Here is a 14572-nt window from a genome sequence, read left to right on the forward strand (position 1 = left end):
TATAGTTGGTTAATATTCTTAGGTTTTCACAGTATAATATGGCGGATCATACTAAATTATTTCTTCATGAGTATTTTCTTCCAAATGTCTTGTAATAAGTTGTTTTTTTATCAGGACAAATTAGGGGACTCTTAAAAAATTCCATTGTACACAGATTATTCTAACAAATTCATTTCATTAGAAATACTATACCAACTTTATTTTTTTTTAATCTTCTGGAAGATCATATTGACTGATTATTGGAGTTTCAAATGATAGGTGATTAAATTTGAAAACTGTGTCTCAAGGTCTATTTATCTTTTTAAAATGATTATTGTTAAATACTTGTTTATTTTTTTTAAAGGTTTTATTTATTTATTTATTTGACAGACAGAGATCAGAAGTAGGCAGAGAGGCAGACAAAGAGGGAGAGAGGAGGAAGCAGGCTCCCTGCTGAGCAGAGAGCCCGATGTGGGGCTCGATCCCAGGACCCTGAGATCATGACCTGACCTGAAGGCAGAGGCTTTAACCCACTGAGCCACCCAGGCGCCCCTAAATACTTGTTTAAGTGATAGGTTAATATTGTTTAGGTATAAATAAAAGTATCATTCTTCAAAACAAGAGTTTTGTCAGGCTACATAGTCCTATGGACCGTGATACACTAAATTTGAGACAAATTTTTTTCTAGATGTTTAGCTGTAAGTGCCGTAATTGTACAAAGTCTTCACACACTGAGCATATGAAGCAAAAAAATAAACTATACACTTTGGAAGGTGATTTTTATAGATCCTTTTCTCTCTCTCTCTCTTGATTTTTAGTTTTCCATTTCTGAAAAATAAGATGCTTGTTCTAGTTCAATGATTATGGTAATATCAAACCCAGGTAGAATAGTACATCTCATGTTGTCATTTTTTAAAGTGAGATAGTTGATAGAATGAAGAATAAGTAATATTGTTAGACGTTGACTCCCTTCTAGAATAAAAATGTGAACCTCTTTATCAGTAAATTATTATTATATAGACTTTAACTGTTTAAAAATAGAAGAAAGGAATTACAGAAAAACTGAAACAAAATGCTTAAATTAATACCATATACTTGAATGATAGATAGCACTTATAATTGGTATTTTAATTATTATATGATGACATGTATATAAATAATAACTGTGTATTAGTCTAAATAAAATTAATGGTTTATTCTTTTATACACTGTCACTATTCTTGGACTTTACTTCATTGTACTCATTTATTCATTAGTCAGCAATATTCATATTCATTTCATATTCATATTCATAAATATTCATTTATTCATTAGTCAGCAATATAGCAATGTGTGCTATATTATAGGTACTATTCTAGACTGAATGATACTAACCAATATAGACAAAAATTATTGATCTCATGGAGCTTTTATTCTGGTGGGAATACAGATACTAAACAAATAAGTATGTTTAATGTTGATAAGTATTCTAGAGAAAAGTAAGTACATGAGGGAAGATAATAGGGAATGTTGGAGTGGGAAGTATACCATTTTTGTATAGAATGGTCAGGGAAGGTTTTATTGAGAAGGTGGTAGTTGAGTGATGATGACCTGAATTTGCTGAGGAGAGAAGTATGGTGGATATTTGGACAAGGGTATTTCAGACAGTAAGTTCAAAATTCCTGTGTTGGGGATAGGCTCAGCATATTTTAGAAACATAAGAAATGTATAATTATTTGTTTCATTTTTGGTTTCCCAGTAGATTCTGTGATCCACTAAAATGAGTATTATCTCTGTTTTATCATCCTTGACACTTAGTATAGTGTCAGACATATGGTGGGCAGTGGGGCAGTGGATAAATACAGATGAATTCATGAATGATGAGGGAGAGTTTGGAAGGAATCACCTGCCTCCCACTTTCTCAAGTTCTTATTACAATTCAAGCTGCAAAGGTCTTTATAGATATAAGAAAACAAGGGAGTTCTTTAGGTAGAATGATTCTTCCAAAAATCACTGTTAATTAGTAATGTTCTTGAGATGGCAAAGATTTTATTTCTTATCCTGACTATTGATAGGGATCCTTTTGTTTCAGATGTCTGGTCTAGACTAGGAAGATATTTGGCTGTGAAAGACATACTTGCAGTAAAATCTGGAACCAGGTTGCTGGGTTCAAATTTCTGTTTGATCCTTGCTAGCTGTGTGACACCATTCTCACCCCCCATTAATTCACCTTTAATGCCTTGGTTTTCTTATCTGTAAGGCAGATATTGTTATCTCTGTTCCAATATTCTATACACCCTAAACATTTTCTTTCGCATAATAGGATTTTCTCATTAATCGTCCAGTATACAATCATATAGACATTTTCCCCTTTTTTTATTTTTTATTTTTTTAAGGATGTTATTTATTTATTTCTCAAAGAGAGAGTGAGCACAAGCAGGGGGAGTGGCTGAGAGAGGGAGAGGAGTCTCCCTTCTGAGCAAGGAGCCAGATGTGGAATTGCATCCCAGGACCATCAGGACCTGAGCTGAAGGTAGATGCTTAACTGACTGAACCACCCAGGCGTCCCACTTTTTCCCCTTTTAAAAAGAGAATTATGATTAGGAACAGGGGACTTTGAAATGAAATGTACCTGGGTTCTATAAAAACTTACTACTTAAAGTTACTTGTTAACATGTATCATAGTTTTTATTTAACTAATGAGAGATCAATCAAGAAGAAAGAAGAACTGCTGCCAGGATTATTTGAGCATAAGGAGTTCACCTATTCATTACGGAAAGGGATGCCATGATAAAATGACTAAGCTACATTGAAGTCTGGTAATTTTTTTCTTTTTTTAAGATTTATTTATTTTAAAGAGGTGGAGAGGGACTGAGAGAGAATCTCAAGCAGACTATCCGTCAAGTGTGGAGCCTGATGCGGGGCTCAGTTCCATGAACCTGACATCATGATGGGAGCTGAAACCAAGAGTCAGGCAGTCAACCAACTGAGCCTTCCAGGCACCCCAGAAGTCTGGTTAACTTTTAATGGACAAGGAAGCCTTATCTCCTTTCGGATTTAATCTTTAGAAAATTTGGAATGTAAAACACTGAATTCAATTTAAATATCATCATGGTCTTTATCAACATCTCTAGTATCATCAGACTGGATTTCATCATCATCTCCAGCACCAAATGTATGTCTCATTTATTTTAGCAGGCTTTGGAAGCTTGCCACATGACTTTAGGTTTATATCTTTATCTGCATTGTAGTTTAAAATTTATCAGCTTTGTTATCCTCATAGTCTGGCAGACGAGTATAATGTTAGGTATTTGTTCAAGCCATTTTTCTCGGTTTTCCTTTCATATTGACATAATCTCTTCACACTATCAAGACACATTGTTTCTAATTATACATTTCCCAACATTTTGATTACTTGGTTATACTCGTATTCATCTGTTTACACACCAGCTTTTTTCAGGTTCATTTTCACTCTTACCCTGCACCTGTTTTTACCTTCTTTACCTTTATCCTTGGTCATGACAATACCTCATGGTACCTCAGTCTCCTTTCCTATGGTGGCAGTGGCAGCTGTTCTTCCAAATGGCACATGGGATGACCCAGCATGTTGTGCAAAGTGGCATTCTGCAGGTGTGGGAGAGTTTTAAGACTGAAATTTTCTGAGCCAGAGTCAGCAGCAGCAAATTTATTTCCTTCCCTCTTCCCTTTCCATGTGTGTTAATGTGTTTAAGGTTTTCTAAAGCAGGTCTAGAGGTAACCTTTATTCTTGTGCTTTCTTAGCCTCATACTAAGGTGGACCTCTCTTTGGGACTTAACTGAATGTTCCAACGATTCAGAGGACTCTCCTCTGTCTTGTTTGTAAGAAGTCTAATGATTCCTGGCCCTCAATGAGCTCTAGTATTATCATATAATTTTACTCAGCTTTAGGCACCTGTTAAATTTTCTTTCCCAGAACTTGTTTTTTGCTTAGACTTCTGTGTTTTCACCCTATGCATATATAGATTGTTATTCAGGTAATTTAAAGGGATCTATCTCTGTCTTTTTTAAAATTTACAAAATAGGTCTTTGCATAGCTCTCTCACTTTGGGGACTTTTCCCCACCAAAATTGTTTTATTTTGTTTTGGTGCTCTGACTTCTGCCTTTTCAACTTAGCAATGCACTAGAAGGGTTTCCGCTTCAACATACTATAATCTCAAAAGTACTTTCAGAAAGAGTTCCAGGTAATTATAGGTCTTCCCTGTTTCGTTTCTTCTTCTCTTCCTTCTTTTCCTCCTCTCCTCCTCCTTGGATTTCTCTTCCTCTTTTTTTTTTTTTTTTAAGGACTCAGTTTTGTTTTGCCTATTGTCCAAAGTCAGATGCATAGTTTATTCACTTTTCTAGTAGTTTACATTTGGAAGTTAATTCTGGATCCTATTGCTCCCTTGTGGTAAAAATAGAGACCTCTTAATACTTTTAAAATGAGGAATGATATTCTTCGCAAGTGATATGTCCTTCCCATTTCAAATTGTGTTCAAATACCATTATGTGTAAAAATTCACTTTTAAATATTGCTTAAATTAAATTGCTTTTAGTAACAACATTTCTGTTATCATTCCACATATCGCTATAAATAAAAGCTGCTTTGGCTGCTTTTCATCTAATAAGAGTTCCCAGTCAAGTGATGCATTAAATTAAAGTTGGTGTAACGCTAATGATTTATAATAGCTGATTCTTTTTGGTACTTTATGCCTCACTGAGGATCACTGGCTCTTTTATGATACTTTCTTCTTTCTTTCTTTCTAAACAGGAATCAGTATAACTTTAAAAATCTTAATATAATTCTTACTTAGTATAATAACTTCTTAAAAAAAGATTGTATTTATTTATGAGAGAGAGCAAGCACATGAGTGGGAGGGAGGGGAATAGAGAGAGGGAAAAGCCAAAGGCAGATGCTTCACCAACTGAGCCACCTAGACAACCCAGTATAGTAACTTTTTACTAACAAAAATATGTTTTATGTTTCATCCCTTGAGGAGCCAGTGAAGTATAGTATAAATTTAGTACTGTTCAATTCTTTAAAACTCCTTTTAAAATTAGTTTAAAAGCATTGGTAGTCGGAAGTAGAGTATAAACATGAACTGGTATGAACTTAACTGAGAATGTCTCATTTAGTCTGGAATTAGGAAAAAAGGATGTGTTTGATGAAGAATGATATACTGAACCTGATTTTTTTTTAATAGGGTATGAGGTGTTCATGAAAGTGAGTGACTCTTATAGTTGATTTGATTGGTGACATGAGCTTCATTCATCACTTTTGCTTACAGTGTTTCAGTTACTGTCCTAGGTGCAAAAGACTCCTTCTAATAGTCACTATGTATCTGTGCTGTTGTTGGAAGAGAGACTTAAAATTCTTAGGGGAGTGTTTGAAAATGAACCAGTAGTAGCATTGTGATTTGTATGTTGTGTGTTCAGGCTTAACATAGGCTTATTTATTTATTTATTTATTTGGGGGGGGGGAGATTTTCATTTTATTTATTTTTTAGAGAGGGCGAACACAGGTATTTTTGACTCTGGTATTGGAATTGTACATTTTGGGGTGCCTGAGTGGCTCAGTTGGTTAAGCTGCAGCCTTTGGTTCAGATCATGATCGCAGGGTCCTGGGATTGAGCCCCACATCAGCCTCCCTGCTCAACGGAGAGCCTGCTTCTTCTTTTCCCTCTGCCTGCTGCTCTGCCTACTTATGCTCTCTATCTCTGTATCAAATAAATAAAAACCTAAAAAAAAAAAAGAATTGTACCTTGTTAATCTTAGGAAAAAATATTAAGGAAATTTATAGCAATAATTTACTTTTCTCTCAAAGGATGAGAGTTAGGGTTGTAATTATAGGTAAAAGAACTATAAATTTTTTACTTCTGACAGATGGCAACAAAGTATCTGATTCTGTTACTTTTTATTATTTCTTAAAATATTTTTCCTGATGTCTTTAAAATTACTACTTCTAGATATATCCATTGAGTGTGGTGTAGCAAAAAACTGTTTACTCTTTAATTTTTTGACAGCAGTTGTAAAATGCAGACATCTATTTATTCAAGATCTTTTAGATACTATTGATTTCTAATGTATGACAGTCTAATGTATGACTAATGTATGACAGTCACTATATACATTTGCCAAAGCTGCTTTGAGTTTATCTGTTACTAGAAAAGGTGGGTCTACCTGCCGTGGTGTCTCGGCAATATGGATGCACTGCATTTCATCCTCCTCAATTGCTTATCACTGAAATTTATGGGTTATGTTTGTTATTTTGATAGTGTTATTTTCTTGTAATTCTGCCCTTGAAGAGTAATAATCCCTTGGTCAGTCAAACAATATTGCTTTGATTCATTTGGAGTCAAGACAGTAGATCTAGCTCTTAGGTGAGTTGCTTAACCCTCTGCTGGCTTATTTTATGATTCTAGTATAGGAGTTAATTGAGTTGACTCTCGAGTGTTTGTGAGGATTTGCATCCTGGCTCTGCTACTATTTTTTTTTTTTAAAGGACAGAGATAGCAAGCATGTACATTCATATGTGCACAGGTGGGGGGGGTGCAGAGAGCTAGAATCTCAAGCAAACTCCACTCTGGGGGTTGGAGGGGGCCAATCACAGGGGTCATGACCTGAGCTGAAATCAAGAGTTGGATGCTTAACTGACTGGACCACTCAGGTGTGCCATGGCTCTGCTACTTATAAGCTATGTGACTTTGGGCAAGTTACTAACTTTTCTGCCTTTTCATCTGTAAATTAGGGATAATAATAGTACTTATCTATAAAATACTTTGAGTAAGCCTGGCACATACTAAACACTCAATAAACATTTGCTATTTTTATTTTCTATAAAATGAGGACAAAAATAACATAATAGGGTTATTATGAGGTCTGAATGAATAAATAGATCACTTTGCACAGGGACCTACTACATGTTCAGTAAATGAGGTACTACAATGGGATTGATGATAATTGTGATCATGCAGCAGATGTGTCTATGGAATAAGATCCCAGATTTGTAACAAAAGAGACCACACTGGAGCTCCATTGATTTGCTAATTGGTCAAGACACACAGAGTGAGTTGCAGCATTCTATTAGGCCACTTTACAAAACAAATCAACTTTTCTTTCCCAGCTGGTGCACAAGATGTGATAGATGAAAAATCCTATCCAATAAGACTTCTGAATTACAATCTTATTGTACCTGTTGTAGTATCAGTACAGTTTAGGATTGGCCATACTCCACAGATAGCCAAGGAAGTAAGAGTATATATTGGGGAAAGCTTTTACATTAGCTGTATTGATTAAAGATATGATATAAAATTTCTCCCACTATCAAGGGTTACCTAGAAGCTGTGAAAAATGAATAGGAACTTGTAATGCAGGCTGCTAGTATTCTACCCAACCTTAAATCTGTTTTTCTGTTCTACATTAATAGAATCCTCATCTTTTTTTTTTTTTTTTAAGGTAGGTATTGAGGGGTGCCTAGGTGGCTAAGGTGTTAAGCATCTGCCTTCAGCTCAGGTGATGATCCCAGGGTCCTGGGATCAGACCCCATGTCGGGCTCCCTGCTTAGTGGGAAAGACTGCTTCTCCCTCTCCCACTCCCCATGCTTGTGTTCCCTCTCTCATTGTCTCTCTCTCTCCGTCAAATAAATAAATAAAATCTTAAGAAAAAGAAAAAGGTAGGTACATTGACACCTTGAAGAAAAGACTCTATTTTGTAGATAAGTGACAGGCAATAAAGATAAAAGCAGAAGTATGTGTGTGTGTGCTTGTAAAGATCAGTGACTCTGCTGGAATAGATCCCATTTGGCCATTCAGTTTCTCCTTTTTTACCTTAATTGAAGACATGGTAACCAGAGCTTTACCAAACAATTTGAACTATGAGGTGATCTTGACGATGGAAGCCACTTAGGGAGAATGGTGAAAGAGAAAGTTAGAAACTTGGGGCCCTGAGAGTCCCTGAGGATACTATGCAACCACCATCTCTACATGGCCTTTCTCTAGATGACTTCTACAAAAGAAGGGAAAAAAAACCTCAGTCTTTTTTAAGCCAAGCTGCTCTTGTGAGGGGATCTTCTGTAATGTGCAGAACCATGTCCTTATACGGAGGGGAAGCAGTATAAATAAGCACCATTGAGATTTAATGGTTTGTGTGAGAGGAGTGAAGATATAAGGAGAATTGGAGGCTAATGCTCGATGACTAAGGGAGTGTGGGTCTACTTTGATCATACCTGTGAAATGTTATTAGATTAATAGGAAACAGGAAACATTTTATGGGAAAATATTTAATAATTCAGTGGCATTGATAGTTTATCAAATCACATTTTGATAGATATGGGGGATGGTAAGAAAAACTGGTAAAATTGATAGGTGGGCCATAAGTCATTCTTGTCTTTAGAGTATTAGCAGTTTTTTTTCTTTCTTTTTTTTTTTTTTTGACTTTTAATTTTTTATTGCATTTTGCTAATGATTCGTAGTGTGGAGCACCTTTTCAGGTTCCTGTTATATAGTTTTTTACCTTTGTTTTTTGTGGATCTATTCATTTCTTTCCATATATCTCTGTCCATTTAATTTTTTTAAAGTTTACTAAGTATTAATTACAGTACATACTTTACTCATGTCACTTTTTGTCAGCTTATTTCCTTTTATCTTTATTTTTAGATTTTCCTAGGCAGTACATAGAACTCAGGTGGTGTGGAAAATACTACATACCTTCAAATCTCTAGCTGTCCATTCAATGGGATAGAATATCTTCTTCAATAATAATTCCCTTGGTGGTGGCAATATAATATTCCATTGTATTATCATTAGGCTTTTTAAAAAATTTTTATTTATTTGACAGAGAGATACAGCAAGAGAGGGAACACAAGCAGGGGGAGTGGGAGAGGGAGAAGCAGGCTTTCCCCTGAGCAGGGAGCACTGACATGGTACTTGATCCTAGGACCCCTGGGATCATTACTTGCTGAAGGCAGACACCCAGTGACTGGGCCACCCAGGTGTCCTGTGTTATCATTAGTTTTTTAGGTCATTAGTACATGTTTGCTAATTTGATATATGTAATATTTCTAATTTGATGTGTTTTAACGTATCTTTAATGCTAATTAGCTTATCATCCATCCATTTATATTTTAATCATTTGTATCAATAGTGTAATGTAATCTTAAGCACATAGAGCTTAACGACTTGGTTTTGAATACTGTATCTTCTAGTTACTAACTTTGTGATTTTAAATATGTTTCCATATCTGATTGACAGCATGGTGTTGTGAAAAGGGCATTAAATTTAGAGACAGAAGACCTATATTCTGACTTTATCATATACTAGCTTTGTAAATGTTTTGAGCAAATTACTTAATACCTGTGGGCTGCAGTTCCTCATCTGTAAAAGGGTAGTAAATCATAGTTAATATTTTGGGGGGGATAAATTGAAAGCACAAGTTATATAGCATTATAGGAATATATAACAATAAAACAGTTTGTCTTTAATTTTAAAAAATTATGGTTTTTGAGGTTTTTTTGTCTTTTTTTCTTATACTTAGTTATCTTTTAACTGGAAGTTTGTATTTTTTGACTACCTACACTCAGTGTGCCCACCTCACACGCCCTTGCCTCTCTGGTAACCACCGATTTGTTCTGCATATCATCTATGAGTTTGAGTTTTTTTAATTTCCACATTTAAGTGAGATCATACAGTACTTGTCTTTCTCTGTGTGACTTAAATTTCACTTAGGATAATGCCCCCCAAGGTCCATCTATGTTTTCACAAATATTCTAATTAATATATATTTTAAGTATATTAACTATATTTTAAAATCTTTGAATACGTGGACTTGTACGGTTCAAACTAATGTTGTTTAAGAGTCAACTGTATACCACATTTTCTTTATCCCTTCATCTGTCGATAGCACTTAGGTTGTTTATCTGTCTTGGCTATTGTAAATAATATTGCAATGAAAGTGGGGATGCAGATATATTTTCAAGATGGTGATTTTGTTTCCTCTGGATAAATACCCAGAAGTTGAGTTGCTGATCATATGGTACTTCTATTTTGAATTTTTTGAAAAAAAAAAACTTCATACTGTTTTCCATAGTAGTTTCATCCAGTTACCATCCCACCAGCAGGAGACAAGGTTCTCTTTTCTGTATGATCTCACCAGCACTTGTTGTCTTGTCTTTTTCATAAGAGCCATTCTACCAGGTGAGGTGATACCTCATTGTAGTTTTATTTGCATTTTGCTAATGATTCGTAGTGTGGAGCACCTTTTCAGGTTCCTGTTGGCCATTTGTATATCATCTTTGGCAAAATTTATTCAGATCCTCTGTCCGTTTTTCTTAAATACATTGTTTGGCTTGTTTCTATTGACTTGCATGAGTTCTTTATATTTTGGATATTAATCCCTTATCTGATATATATCTTACGAATATTTTATCCCATTCCATAGGTTTTCTTTTCATTTTGTTGATGGTTTCCTTTGCTATACAGAAGCTTTTTTAGTTTGATGTAGTCCCATTTGTTTATTTTTATTCTTGTTGCCTTTGCTTTGGTGTCAAATCCAAAAAAATAATTTCTAAGACTGATGTAAAGGAAGTTATACAATCTTTTGGTTCAGAGTCTATGGGAATAAAGAAAGGCTAACCCATGGACATTTATTTACTAATAAATAATCACAGTTTTCATTTATCAAGCCCATACTACATACTAGTCACCATGACTAGCACTTTACCAAATATCTCAGTTCAAGACTACGATAAATATTCATAAAAAATAAAAAATTTTTAAAAAATCAAAAAATAAACTAGCAAAGTAAATAAGGGTTAATAGTCTGAATCAAAATATTAAAATAACAGCCTTAATAGTTATAGCCAATATGTTCTAGCTCTAATTGGTTTGAAATGAATGTTATTAACTAATTTACAAAGGGGTTAAATACTATGGTTGCAGTCACAGCTAGAAAGTAGATGAAATGGGCAAACACAGTTGACTATAAACCTTCCTCTCTATTAAATTTCTAATGATTATATTGCTAAATTACTAAATTACTGAGTGCATATCTTTGTATAGATTTTTTTTTAAAGATTTATTTATTTATTTAAAATTTCCTTATTTTTAAAGTTATTTTGAGTTAGATTTTCTCTAACTTGTATCCTAACATGTCATAATTGATAGATATAGTTTATCAGGGCCTGTCTCTGAAAAGAAGCGACATTTATTTAAGTAGAGATATGAATTATAATGGTGAGCCAAAAGAATTATAGTACAGGTGGAAGGAACAGGAAGAATGAAGGTGCCATCATAGGTAAGAACTTAACAGAAGGCTAGTATACCTACTTTCTAATGACCAAGGGAAAAATAGTAGTAACTAATGCAAATCACTATTACATATATATTATTTTATGTAACCTTTACAATTATGTGAGGAGATACTGTTATTCCAATTTTATAGTTACGTAAACTGCCCATATATTTATAGCCAATCATTAATTTGAAATGGTTGCTGTTTCTACTCTATCATACTGCCAATCAAGTATGTATTATGTAATACTGGATAATCATATAAAATAGTAAGGGTATACATTTTATTTGAATTTTTTAGTATTACTACTTTTTGGCAGTTTTAATCTATTCAGGCCAGAGATACAGATGCCAAGGCCAGATTTTTTGACCCATTTGAATAGTACAAATTAATTGCATCAGTAAACACAGCCTGGTGTGTTATCTTGAATTACGGTGAGTGAGATACTCCTGATAGAAACCTCATAAATGTGATTATTTGTTTGCAGTTCATAATGAGGAAGATTAATTTCTAAGATATTGGCTGGTTTGAGTGAATTTAAATAGAGTATTTTGTGCTTATGTATTCAGGATGCCTAGCATTTTAAATTCATATGTGTGTATACTGTGACCTTACCAATAAGCAGTGTGAACGTATGATAGATGAGTCTGTCAGTAATGAATGAAAATTAAATTTATAGACTTGGTAGGGGCTATTTGAAAATTTCCTTTTCTGACTTCTCCTATCCTCCCTTTTCCCCTCCACTGGCTTCTTGTCTCCCCTTCTACTTTCTTCCTCTCTTCCTTTATTCTACATTTCAGTTTTCATTCAATAAATACTAATAAAGGGCTTACTCTGTTTTAGGCACTGTGTTCTAAGTCCTTGTTCTACTAGTGCATACCTTTTAGTATTGGAAATAAATAAGCCAGTGAGTTGTGATAACGAATGATAGAGGATGGTGAGTGCTTTAAAAAAAAAATTACATTTTTTAAAAATTGCAACTAGCATTAAAGGGCCATTTTAATTTATGATACTCTTCTTACTTGTTTTTTTCCACTTTCTTAGATTAATAAACACAAAACTTCCCTTTTTCCATATGGAGGCTGGACAGTAAGTAGTAGTTTAAATAAATGATATATAACAGTACTTAATTTAAAAATGAATTTAGATCAAATGGGAAGATATTTAAAGTCTTGGGTACATGTTAATCTAGAATTGGATTCTATATGTACAGGGCTTTTAAAGTATTTGTACTTCTCTCTTTTTTTTTTTCCCTCCAAGATTTTATTTGTTTATTTGAGAGAGAGTACACAAGAGAGTGAGAGAAAGCATGAGTGGGGTTGGGGGGGTAGAGGCAGAAGGAGAGGGAGAAGCAAAATTCCCATTGAGCAGGGAGCCTGACTTGGGGCTCAATCCCAACTTGAACTGAAGGAAGACACTTAGCCAACTGAGCAACTCAGTGCCCTCTCACCCAAATTTTTGTACATTATAATTGATAACTAGCTTTCTCTAAAAGTTTTATTTATGTTTCCCTTTATCAACCTGGTACCTTTAAAATGTAATAGTTACACTTACCTTCTACATTATAGTAATCACTAATTAAATTTGTTGAATAGATTATTTTCTTTTCTGTTGAAATTTTCCATTTCATTTCATTACAGTGAATTACTTCAAGAAGTAGTCTGTAATAGTGATTTGGTTTTCCCTCTTTCCAGTGAAGAAAATAAATTCTTCTAAAGACAACTCTCTGAACTATATATTTTATAATAATAATAACTAGTGTGTAATTTAGGGACTCATCATTTGAGTATTTGTGATTATTTATTTTGTTTGGAGGAGGTTAGGCTACTAAGAAGACTGAACACAGTTTATGATTTATTAATTATATTACTAGTTATTTGAGTTGATTCTTAACTATTTTGAAATGATACAAAATACAATTTTTGCATTAACATTTGGATTGAAGTTTATTATATCTAAAGAATAATTACCTTTGGAATTTTTTCATAAAACAATGTGCAGTGATTTGGTGAAAAAACTCATTGAAACTCAAGATGCAAACACATAATTTAGTCATTTAATGAATTAGCAGCACTCAATTATTGACATTCTCAATTACATTAAAAAATGGAGATAGTTTTAAACTTTCTCTTAAAATGTTTTTCAACTGTATTGAAGCATAATTTATATCAATAAAATGTACCCATATTGAGTGTACAGTTAGATGATTTTTCTCAAATACATACCTTCATGTAGCTGTCATTCCTCTTTTTAGTCAATCCCTGGCCCTTTGTAGTAATTACTTTGGTCTAGAATTTCATATCAATGTGTATGTTTTTTATCCCTGGTGTCATTAGCCTGGCATGTTATTGAGATTGATCTATATTGTATATATTAGTAGTTTGTTCCTTTTTACTTTTGAATAATGTCCTATTATATGAATAAGTCACAATTTGTTTATCCATTCATGTGTTGGTAGATACTTGGGTTTTTTCAAAATTTTGGCTCTTATAAATAAAGCAGCTGTGGATGTTCTTGTACAAGTCCTTGTATGAACATATGTTTTCATTTCCCTTATAAATACTTAAGAGTGGAATTGTTGAGTTATATGGCAAATATATATTTAGCTTTTATGAGACTGTCAAACTTTTTTCCCCTTTTTTCTTTTCTAGAAAAATTTATGAAAAATTACTGTTATGTCTTCTATAAATATGTTTGGTAGAATTCACACATAAAGCCATATGAGCCTGGAGTTTTCTTTTGGCAAGATTTATAAATACAGATTCAACATCTTTAATGTTTATGAGCCTATAGCCTATAGCTATAAATGCTATAGCTATTTAGATTGTCTGTTTCTTTTTGATTGAGCTTTGGTTATTTCTTTTAAAAAATTTGCCAGTTTCAGGTCTGGCTTTGTATTTGTTGACAATATTCCCTTATCATCTTTTTGTAGCATCTATAGTGATTCTCCCTCTTTCCTTCCTAATTTGGCAATTTGTGTCTTATTTTCCCCCATTGATTAGGTCAGCTGAAATCTCAATTTTATAGGTCTATTCTAGGGGGTTGTTTTTGGTTTTATTGTGTTTATTTCTATTGCTTATCTGTTTTATATTTCATTGGTATTTTGCCTATTTTGAATTTTTACCTATTTCACCAAACTTTCAAATGCTGTCATACCTCTTGAAGGATAATGTAGGAACTTTAAAGTAATATCTTTCCTTTTTCTGCCTGTCATCTTTTATTATTGTCATATGTTTCATAACATTGTTACATGTCCCATAATACCTTGTCATTACTTTAGTTTTAAAGATTAAAATTTATTTTAGAAGACAT

The 14572-nt window shown here is 33.6% G+C and overlaps 1 protein-coding gene across 6 annotated transcripts in view; it reads left to right on the forward strand.

Annotated features, from left to right (window-relative positions):
* Window positions 1-14572, forward strand: part of FUT8 (fucosyltransferase 8) — a 294755-nt gene that overhangs the window by 111875 nt on the left and 168308 nt on the right. Inside the window, exon 2 of one of the 6 annotated variants that reach the window (XM_004738950.3) lies at window positions 12305-12349. The exons of the other annotated variants lie outside the window; for them this stretch is intronic. The gene's annotated coding sequence lies outside the window, so the exon portion shown is untranslated. The remainder of the gene's footprint in view (window positions 1-12304; window positions 12350-14572) is intronic. 6 annotated transcript variants of the gene reach the window in all.

This window comes from Mustela putorius, unplaced genomic scaffold (genome assembly GCF_011764305.1).
Source record: "Mustela putorius furo isolate JIRA1106 unplaced genomic scaffold, ASM1176430v1.1 tig00000129_pilon_pilon_pilon, whole genome shotgun sequence".
In the NCBI taxonomy this organism is placed as follows: domain Eukaryota; kingdom Metazoa; phylum Chordata; class Mammalia; order Carnivora; family Mustelidae; genus Mustela; species Mustela putorius.